The sequence below is a fragment of the Trifolium pratense genome, linkage group LG4 (genome assembly GCF_020283565.1).
Source record: "Trifolium pratense cultivar HEN17-A07 linkage group LG4, ARS_RC_1.1, whole genome shotgun sequence".
In the NCBI taxonomy this organism is placed as follows: Eukaryota; Viridiplantae; Streptophyta; class Magnoliopsida; order Fabales; family Fabaceae; genus Trifolium; species Trifolium pratense.
In genome coordinates, this window is record NC_060062.1 from 33,931,425 (window position 1) to 33,940,352 (window position 8,928).

Genomic DNA, 8,928 nt, shown 5'->3' on the forward strand with positions numbered 1-8,928 from the left:
TTGGATCCATAATTCACCAAACTGGTACCGAAATGACCGCAATCGAGTTAGTTTTCCACATAATCAAACTTCACTAAATTTGGAGTTATAGAGAGAGGTTAATTATCATTTTAGTGAAGGTCTGTCCAAAACCATTTCGACAGAATCAAACTCGATTACGGTCATTTCAATATCCGTTAGGTCAAAAACCATTTTGTTGTGGAATGGTTTAGAGGGTTGTACTCCAAAATCACAAGATGTACTTAATAGTTTTTATGTTAATTGTGATAAATTAAACCATAATTACAGTACATGTTTTAGTATGTAATTTTAAATTAAAATATGACTATAAAATCATCCAACACAATTAATTCAAAATGGGTTCTTATAGTATGTACTTCAAAGAAACAAAAGTAATTATTTAATTGGAAATTGGGAGCGCAATAGAAATATTGGGGGTGCGCTAGAAATCTAGGGGGGAACTGGGGGGTGCTAGAAATCTGGGAGAGGAAAAAAAACTGGGGGGCGCGCTAGAAAAAAAAACTGGAGGACGGAAAAAAATATTGGGGGACACGCTAAGCAATTTGGGGGGCGCGTTAAGCAATTTTCATTATTTATGCATGGTGCATAAGAAAAAAGCTAATGCACCATAACCATCCCCCTTGACATGGTATCATTGGGGAATGTGTAGGCACGGTAGAAAACTAACGATCTTGATGCTCTAATGAGCTTCTCCTAGGACAAATTATTCTTGAGAATCTGCGTTTGATACATAGTTGACACAATTTTTATTAAGATTTTACTTACCTTGTGGTCGAACTCTAAATTACTTAGACCCCCTTCGTCCCTTCCCCTAAGTACCGGAGGATTGAATAAAATAAAAATGACATAAGTTTGAATAATTTTAATATTCCATATATATAATTAGCCTTTATTTTTTAAAGTTGATATTTAGATTCCTAACATTACTGGACTTTGTTAAATGAACTTGAATTTCATTTTTTTTTTAAATGAACTTAAATTTCATCTTGAAAGTTAGTTCATATATAATGGTGTCTAAATACAACAAAGGTGTCCTTAGAGCTTGAGAACCACAACAGTTGAAGGAATACAACAAAGTACAAACGCATTAAAGCCTCAGATATACACACAGTTGGAGGATTAAAGCCTCAGATTTAACCTATATATCAATAAAACTGACTCATGAAGGCTTTGCAACCATACAATGAAACTAACGCATGTCAGATTTATATGAACATAAATATTATTTTTTTTTTAACGAGCCAAAATGATATATATTAACATAATCAGTCTTCCCAGCACAAGACGTACCGAACCTAGACATAGAAACACATATTTAAATGTTGATAAATATTAATAATATTCTCTTTCAATAGAAAAAGTAATATTCTCCCTGATTTTATACTCCCTCCGTCCCATTTTATAAGACCTTCTTTGACTAAATGCACTATTCATATATCTTGTTTTGACCGTATTTTTCTAAAAGTATATAAATGTAAATATTATCATGTAAGATCTTGTTTGATTTGTTTCGATGTATATTTTTGAAATATCAAATTTCTATAATTTTTACTAATAGAGAATTAAATATATTCGTAATCAAAAGTATGTATTGACATACGTGCAGTGATAAAAAAGTTCTTATATTTTGGGATGGAGGGAATATATAATTAAGAAGAAAAACTAATTTCTCTTACGGAAAATAGTTAATCAACATTTAAATATGTGTTTCTATGTCTAGGCTCGTGACTTAATGCAATGTCATGTGATTTGGAGTGATGAGAAATTTGGTTGGACGTCGAGCAACAAGTCGTTAAGGTTAAAGTTGGTGGAGTCACGGAGCTACAAGCAGTTCAACGCTCAAATCAGTATGCGAGCAAAGGGAGAGAGGTTTTTAGAGATAGGAATTACATACCTTATTGCGATATGGAGCTGTTGAAGCATTGAAGCGTGGCCGTTACAAGACAATGCTCATCATATAGTGGGAGCTATTGATTGATAATTTAAAACTAAGACTATATAGGCTATTAGAGTTGGTACTTGGTAACCCACTTGGGTTGGCCTAGTAGTATTGGTTTGGGACCTTGGAGTGTGCTCCTCTCAAGGTTTCAAGTTTGATTTTCTCCGGTGTCAATTTTGGTGGGCTAGCACATACAGAGTAAAAAATACTCTGGCTTTAAACGAGGCCCCCACAAGTGGACGGCGAAATTGGTCCTCTTGGATTAGTCAGTCCTTAGGCCGGATACCGAGTTTTTTTTTTAAAAAAAAAGAGTTGGTGCTTGGTGATCAAGTAATCTGTTGTAACTAACTAGCTATGTGACAGTTGTCTTAGTTATGGTTTGTTAGTAGTTAGTTAGGAAACTTGAGTTAGAAGTTATCTTACAATTGTGTTGTATTCTCTATCTATATAAGGGTTAGTAGTTTTAATGAAATTTAACTCTTTTTCAATTAATCAATTTCTCAATCCATTATCCAATTAGTTGTTTCATTCATTCATTAATTCATTGTTCATATAATCTTAGGCATAATTATCCGACAGGAGCAAGCGTCAGGATTGAAGTTGGTGGAGCTACTTGCAAATACTCTAACACTCAAGTCAGTTTGAGAGCAAAAAGTGTGATGTTTTTAGGGATATATAAAAATGTGGAGAACACCTTTTATAGGAGGAAAGATGGGGCAAATATTGAAGTGTGGTTGTTACGAGATGTCACATATCAATGTCGAGCTTTGACACCATTAAATGTTGCAGGATGGTAACGATATGGAGGAATCCAAATGTTTTTGTTGAGATCGACTATGAAGATTAGGGATGTCAATTTCATATGTAAATGGGGATTTCCGTGGGGATCGCCTCATTTGGAGACTCAAAGACGAGGAATTTTTCTCCGTGGGGATGGAGGAGAAAGTCCCCCCGAGAGAGGTTTGGAGATAGGGACGGGATTTTATCCTCCACCCCCGTGGAGACTCCGTTCCCGAATTTTTTTATTAAAATAACATTTATAAATATATATATTTAAGTAAATTATAAATTATTTTTAATTATATTTTCACACAATATATGTATACATTTGTTTGTATATGATGTTTATTATTGTTACAAGACTCACAATAATATTTTAATTTTTTTTATTTGTTTTCTATAATTAAACTTTACTATTTTTTTTATAACTAGTTTGATTGAAAATAATATAAATTTGATACTTTTTTTAAGGTTGATGGATCTTCGTGGGAACAATAGGGATCCTCAAGGATGTGGATGGAGGAATAATTCCCCGAAGCAGCGAAAGGAGACAGGAATGTGGAATATTTTAGATGGTGGGGAAAGGAGTGGTAAAATACCCTCCACTCAATCACCGCGTTGTTGACACAAGGTCCGTTTGATCTACAAAATGTTGGTATTAGACAGAACAATACATGACAATACAAGACAGAACAGTACGGTATAAAGTTTAAGGTATTGAACAATTTTTGTGTTGTACGATGTTTCGTGGACAAAATGTTATTTTTGTATTTTGGACAAGTTGTGCAGAGGACAAAAAGTTGTCTCGTGGTTCAGTGGGGACAGGAATTTCAGTTTTTGTTCTGTCCCTTGACCCCCAATTTATTTAGTATCAGGAACAGTTTTAAAATATAACACAATACAAAAGAGTCGGACACGAATCAAAGGAGTGTCAAAGTAAATAAAAATTTGAGTTTTTTTGACACTGATCTGAGTTATCTGACACGTGTCGTATGTCATATGAGTGTCAAACACCGACACATGTCGGACACCGCGACACGCCTAATCATAGAGATGTATGTACTTCATAATTTGTATTGCATCGATGTACTCTATCAATTTGAATGAATACGTTTGTTTTAAGTGAAAAATAATATTAAATATGATAGAATTAGTTAACATTTAATTATATTTTAGATTTCTCAAATAGTGTATCAGTCGGATTCCATCGATATAATCTCAAATATATGGAATAAAGATATATTTTAAACGTCTGAACGAGTTTAACTCACTTGATAGAAAATATCACTATAGGTAAGGTAATAGTCGAAGTTTGAACTTTAAATTCTCCATTTATTGATATTTAAGGATGAAATTCTAACTATTAAATTATTATCTTTGTCTAACATGCACCACTTGATTAAGTGGTGCATGGTGCACAAATCTTCAATATTTTTATAACGAATACAAATTTTACAAAATTTACCGTTGCATTGAAAATTTATATAATTTACATCATCCATAAATTTTTTTAAAATTTTTGAAAATCATTTCATATGTTATTGAGTCTCAATAACATATCATATTATTTTCAGTTTTTTTTTTTAAATTTATAGATAATCTATAAGATATTAACTTTCAATTCAAGGATGAATTTTGTAAAATTCGTATTCGTTATAATAATATTTATAACTTGTACACGAAATCTTTCACCATAGACTTGGCCTAAATTATTTGTAAAAACAATATTTTCTAAACAAATTCCAAAAAAAGTAATACTAGTTTCGATCTCTATAAATTTATTTCTCAATTTTATTTTATTTAAAATTTTCCGCATAGAACGCTCTCTTTTCTCTCCTGAGTAGCCGGCCTTAATTTTTTTCTATCCAACATTTTTTCTTCATCCACTCATCATAGAGGGGTGATTTTGGGTCATTCTTTGATCCTAAATCACCCCTATTCATGTTTTTTCTTGTTGTTTATCTAAATAAGTGTTATTCACATATAATTGAATTATTATTTTTTTATTTTTGTCGCCTAAGTGCGGTGTTGTTGGTTTGTTAGTCATTTTGTGCAAATATCTTGTCGGTATATGTCAGAATCTGTCATGTCAGAGACTAAATATAGTCGATTTTTTGCGCGAACATCAAAGACTGTGATCTCAATAAATTACTATTGATCTTTGGTCATATGTTGACGTATTTAGTCAGGTTGTTAAGATTTAGATTTAGATTTGTTATTGCTATATTATCAATAAAAATTTCTTTAGTGAATATTTGACTATCTTCATCTCTTGTATCGGTGCTATTTTAAGAATCAATTTTATTTTATTGTCAAAAACAATTGACCGCATAAAAAGCAACTGAATGCAAGAAAACAAAACCAAAAGAATAATAATGATTAGTTAAGTTTAAATACCTACTACTACTACTACATGGATAGGATAAGTATGACAGAAATAAATGAGTTTCAAATTTAAGACGTGTTCCAAAATGAAGTTTGAAGCAGCTAGTTGTAAATTCTGACTTGAGTTTTGAACTTGGCTCACGCCCACCTACCACTACCATATAATAACACAAGAAAAGCCATATATGCTACTTTCGTCTCCAATTTAGCCAACACTACTAATTTTATTTTATTTTTTGTTGATAATAACACTACTAATTTGCGTCAAAAAAAAAAAAAACTACTAATTTCTAAACAAACAAACAATACTTAACAGCTACCATTGCTGTTCATTGTAAGACGCCATCATGCTGCGTCACGCTTTATGTCATCACCAACTCAATAGTGAACACTGAACAATAAACAAATCAATATGAATAAATAATTGTGACAAAGTACTACAAGTACAGCCTAGAATAATACTTGTTTTGTTTTTTGTTGACAATAATAATACTTCTTGTTCTTCATGCTTAAATAGTAAACATCTAACATGCACAAATCTCTCAAGTGGTATATATATAGTACAAACAGTAAATAACATTATAATGAAAAATACGAATTTTATAAAATTTATCGTTGGATTGAAAGTTTATATTATATAGATTATTTATAATTTTTTTTTAAAGAAATTGAAAATAATTTAATATATTATTGAGACCCTTTAAAATCAATGACTTTCGAGTTTTTATGAGCAAACCTAGATTAATATACTTGTGTGAGTTTTTATGAGCAAACCTTGTGTGAGTTTTTATGAGCAAACCTAGATTAATATACTTGTGTGTGCTTCTACAGTTCTACTTCCTTTACCCTCTTTACCTTATGCATCTTATTGTTGAGTTTTATAAAGATTTTAAAAACCACAAATATTCTTGTGTTTTTCGCACCTTTAAAAGGGATGTTTAGTCTAGCTCTGATTCTTCAATGTCTTCATAGCTCACTCCATCCTTATCTCCAACTTCATCACAATCATGAATTTTATGACCTGTAGATATCTCAGATCAATAGTATCCATTTTGAGGGATATTCTCAGAATAGATATATTCAGATGCACACACAGGTGTTGACTACATAGATAAATAAGCAAGTGATGGCATCAAATAAAACAACTTATAGTTATAATGTCTTAATAATAAAACATAATAATCAGGAAGATTCCGTGAAGCAACAGCTACTCCATAGGCCGCTTACCTGAATGCACCTGCTTATCTTCACATATTCGTTGACGAAAACCTTGGATCTTACGGACATCCTCCTGTTCTAACTATCCTCCGCTCTTCCAACCAAATTCTTTAATTACACGGCTTTCCAAAAGCAAAACATCCTCATGTGGTGCAGACTGCAGAATACACTGGTAGCTGATTGCCTATAAGTCTCTCTATCAAAGGAAATGGTAACATCAGCATGAGCAGTCCCCACGCGATACATATAATCGTTTGGATCCAAAGGAATTTCGTAGTTAATCACGGTATCTACTGCTGGAATATCTAGTCCCCTACTAGCACCGTCACTACAGAGGAGAATATTGCACTCCCCGGACTTGAACGCATTCAAGGATTCAAGCTTCTTTGCCTGACTCATATAAATAATAACCGGGATGGCTCTGAAACCAAGCTTCTTTAGAATCAAAGCCAGAAGAAGCGTGGAACCACACAGGCCACGGTGAATACCATTGATTTTCTTCCAGTCATTTCAGCAAGAGTGTATGCAAGGTAACAATACTTTAAGTTTTAGATGCATAGAGCAGCGTTGATGCCGCAGTGTGTCCACGATAGAATATTTTGAAGATACGTCAATCTTGACAGGATTCCTTAAACACACACTTTGGATTGTTTGCACCCTTCTCTGTGAATGTAGGTGAAAAAAGAAATGTTGTCCGCTCAGTAGGAATCATTGCTAAAATATCATATAGTTGTTGCTCAGAGGGATTATTCAACAGCATGTGTGCATCATCTATAACCAAGTATTTTAATCTACCAAGAGCAAGAGAAAATCCTTGGGTGTGTCTTAGGTTATTAAAGATTTGTTCAGGGGTCCCAATCTTGCAGAGTAAGAAATAATAAATTAGAAGCAGTAGTAAATTGAAATAAAATTTCTCAAGAGTATGTACACTTACTCTTGAGAAATCTGGTTGCTGTGACACTTACAAGATTCAACAATAATACTTGTTGGAATAAATAAATCCAGCGTCGCCCTTAAGATTCGATGGGCTTAACATCCCAAGCCATGACGCTTAGGCGCAGCCCCTTAAAAAAGTCTATACTATAAGTATATTAAGTTGTGCCTTCACTAACAACAATTGCATGGTATAGTGGTAAGCGCTTGATCCTACAATACTTACAATAATATGCGGTTGCTGTGAAATCAGTTTGGCATGATGATGCACCATGTTGCGCGTTTCAGCAAGCTAGCCATCGGAAAAGGCAATGATAGCAATCAAAATAGATTGTGTTAGTAACCACTAGCAGCATATGATAATGATAAAATTCATGATTAAAAAAAAAAGTATTAGAACTCACGAAAGCACACTTGACACCAAATTGATCCTAGAGCAAAAAAGTATTCAGCAATTTGAACACCAAGGTGCCTATATAGTTTAAGAAAAAGGTTAGTTAAACAAATACGAGTGATGAACTATGAACCACCGACACAGACACCGGACACTTACACGTCCACACTGATAATAATTTGAAAAACTGACATAATTAAGTGTGATCATAAGTGTCGGTGTCGTGTCGGGGTCGGACTACACCGACACGTGTCCGACACGGGACACAGCTAATCCGTGGAGTGTTCGTGCTTCATTGGTGATGAATATGATTATGATCGGGTATACATACCTTGTAGGAGATAGTACACAAGCAAAGAAAGTGTTTAGGTTCGGTCTGGTTTCTAAGAGGGTATGCAATATAGGAAGAACAAAAGCCCCAACCTTACCGGAACGCGGTGGGGAAATTGCAAACAGATCATCTTTTCCTTGTAGTGCAAGGGGAATTTTCATTGGATCATACCAAACCAAGTTTTTTTCACAAGCTTCCACCAATTCAAAAGATAAGCCCAAATTTGTAAATGACTTCATTTCTTCTAGCGAGCGAGACTCCAACTTCTATTGTAACCCTATCGCAGCACCCGGCGCCGTGTTTTAGGTTTTTCTTAGCGTTTATTTGGTTCAAAGTAGATGGAGGGGAGGAGATGTGAGAAAATATTTTTAATAAAGGATAATTTTGCTAGAAATTTTCAAATATCTCAAATATTATATATATATATATATATAGAAACTCTCTCAAATATTATATATACCTTGTTTTTTAACTCTCTCAAATATAATTTTTTTATTTGTAGAAATTCTCAAATATCTCAAATAACTTTTTTTTTGTAGACCTTAGGGTTTGAGAGAGTTTTTACAAAAAAAAATTAATATTTGAGAGTTTCTACCAAAATTACCCTTTATTAAAAATATTTCTCACATTCTCTCCCCTCCATCTACTTCGAACCAAACAGACTCTTCGATACATTTCGAAATAGAGAAATTTTTAATGGAGCAAGTGCTATACGAGAACAATTAGTTGATATGGATTTAAGAATTATTATGGATTCTTCGTTGGTAGAATTAATGGAAAGAATTAGGAGAAACGAGGGTGCATCCTAATTCGTCAGCGCCTTTTCTTCTAAGAATGCATCTGGTTTTATCTTTCTTTCGCCAGTTAGTCCACCTTTTAGTGATTCTAGTAGATTTGGTTAGATATCGCGATGCATTCGTATCACAT

At 33.3% G+C, this 8,928-nt stretch overlaps 1 pseudogene; it reads right to left on the reverse strand.

Moving 5' to 3' along the window:
- Positions 1–6,063: 6,063 nt before the first annotated feature.
- On the reverse strand, positions 6,064–8,240 carry LOC123922536 (annotated as a pseudogene).
- Positions 8,241–8,928: the final 688 nt, after the last annotated feature.